The sequence below is a fragment of the Austrofundulus limnaeus genome, unplaced genomic scaffold (assembly GCF_001266775.1).
Source record: "Austrofundulus limnaeus strain Quisiro unplaced genomic scaffold, Austrofundulus_limnaeus-1.0 Scaffold25, whole genome shotgun sequence".
Lineage (NCBI taxonomy): Eukaryota > Metazoa > Chordata > Actinopteri > Cyprinodontiformes > Rivulidae > Austrofundulus > Austrofundulus limnaeus.
Genome location: NW_013952427.1, coordinates 1,582,511 through 1,585,015, shown reverse-complemented (window position 1 = coordinate 1,585,015; position 2,505 = coordinate 1,582,511). Strand labels below are relative to the sequence as shown.

At 41.1% G+C, this 2,505-nt stretch overlaps 1 long non-coding RNA gene across 1 annotated transcript; it reads left to right on the top strand.

The window, feature by feature from the left end:
• The first annotated feature begins 508 nt into the window (after positions 1 to 508).
• Positions 509 to 1,122, top strand: LOC106514974 (uncharacterized). The gene is made up of 2 exons (XR_001309947.1): positions 509 to 982; positions 1,054 to 1,122. It is a non-coding gene; the product is annotated as an uncharacterized LOC106514974 (long non-coding RNA).
• The last annotated feature ends 1,383 nt before the right edge of the window (positions 1,123 to 2,505 follow it).

Genomic DNA, 2,505 nt, shown 5'->3' with positions numbered 1-2,505 from the left:
TCTYTTATGATTCTGTCCCTGTCTGCCCAGATCATGCCTCAGTTTAGTTTTATTATCTTATTTCATATATATATTTCATTTATATCTTGTCCCYGGTCAAACCTYTTCTCCAGTCAAGATTTGTGCCCTCCTRSAGGCRCCCTCCTCCRGCCRGACTCATCGATGGTGGTTCTGTCTTCACTGTCAATCGTCTGCTAAAATCTCGCCGATGGGGACGACAAATCCAATATCTGGTGGACTGGGAAGGATATGGACCTGAGGAGAGGTCTTGGGTTCCAGCTCGACACATTCTAGATAAGGACTTAATTAAGACATTTCACAGAGATCATCCTGCCCAGCCAGGTCCACTCAGAGGTCCGTCAGGAGCCGGACCTTGAGGGGGGGTTCTGTCATGATTCTGTCCCTGTCTGCCCAGATCATGCCTCAGTTTAGTTTTATTATCTTATTTCAAGTTCCAGTTTCTTCTCATAGTCTTGTTCCCAGCCTTACAGCTCACATCCAGCTCCTGCTCATTGCTCTCGGCCCTCCCTTCATAGAGACCCTAATCAAGCTCATTTCACTCACCTGTTTCCTGCAGTATATAATCCAGTCTCACTCTCCAGTTCACTGCCAGATTATTATCAGCTTGCCTGTGGTTTTCCAGCGTTTTCATCCATGTCTTGGTTTTGCCTCTTGATCCCGACCTTGTTCTTGTCCCCTGGTTCAACGATTCTCGCCCCAGCCCCTAACGGATTATACCTGCCATCTGCTTTACCGGTAACGACTCACGCCTTGCTTCTTGGACTCCTGCTCTTTGCCTCACCCCTGATCGGTACCTCCAGCCATCTGACCACCTTGATCTCGACTCATGCCTGTACCACGGATCATCGGAACTTGCCTTTTTGGAAACGAACACTCCAACCAAACTAACGGTGATGTCACCGTGCTGGAATGCAAACCCTTCCATCAAAGTTTCCGTCTGGAGTCCTTCAACTGGAAACAGGTTAGTGGCTTTAATTCTTTGGAAAACCCTCCTATATCGTTCTGCCACTAATCTGAATTTCCTGTGTTTAGATCTGACGAGAATCCGGTCCAAGCACTTCCTGGTTCATTCACCTCTGCACAATAAACTTTGTAAAACTTTGTCTTGTCCGGTGCTTATTCAGAACTCAAAACTCAGTTCTTATCACCCTCAGCGAAATCAAGATGTCTSCTGTGGTCTTTCACATGACCCAGTTGATGGCACCTAGGATTAAGATGGGGGAGATGAGACAGCCTTGTCATCTCTCCCATTTTGTTTCAATAAAAGACCAGGGAGTTTGCTTTCTTAAGAGTTCCCTTGTCACTACTTTCATTTCAGCTGAACATAATTCAGAAGGAAATATACGAGTTATGTGACACAATGGGTAAAAGCATGCGTACTATGCTAAGTTATTTAAATATAATGAAGACTTTTTGTATTTGAAGGATTATAWACTGTATGTCACATTTGAATAAACTAAAATTATTCTCTGGTTTGACATTCAGTCCAGTCAGTTTTGTGCGGAGACTGGATGTTTTTATGCATGCAAACGTTTTTAAGGTACTCCAGTTTCCCTTCCCAGTCCAAAAACACAAATGATGTGTTAATCAGCGATTCTAAATTGGTGTGGTTTTGTGTGTGCATGGTTTGTCTGTCTCAATGAGTTTTTGTGTTGGCTTGTCATGAACTGGCAACATTTATGCCCTGTTGGCTACTAGGATAATGTTCCCTCATCATCCTGATTGGAAAATGTTCCTGTTTTCATCTATAAAATGAGAGAAAATTGAGTGAAAACATATTGGTCTGTGTGATATAACAACTCCCATCAGTCTGAAATTGTCAGGCTTTTCACTCCTCGCAAGTTTTTATGTTAATGTTCATTAAGGCTTCACTGTGTATAAATACTGCTGCTGGTTCACACATCACATTATCTTCTAAACCATTAAATGAATTTCAATGAAACTAGAAAAATGTAGTAATTGGATGTTCATTTACYACTCATATTTGATGTCAACCTGATTTTAAGATGGTTGACATCATGGTTTAACCCTTCTCTATTAGGTGATGTCCGTCTAAAACGCTGGTGTTGGCAATATGCATTCCTCACAAACGTCAAGCTTTTGGTTATTTTTACATTTTATTTAGATTAATTTAGTTCTTAAAATAATTACTTGCTATTATTTTTGTATAAGTGTTTATATTACCCTTTTTTTGCGGGTGGTAGTGCAGATCCACGCTATCAGGCCGGCCAGAGAGTGCAAGGGTGGGGCCATAACCTTGTCTGCTCAGAGGCTGAATGTCAATTTGTTTGTGTATAAAAATCACTAAAGCAAGTAAATTGGAACAATTGAAATGTATAACTCAATTATTTTTTCTTTTCCAATTGCATGTTTAACTATTGACTTTATTCTTTTATTTTTTTCGTAAAGAAATAAAAGTTGAACACTTCTTTGGGAGAGGTGGGGAGTAGTGAGTGATGGGGGCGGTCTTTGAGGAAAATAGGT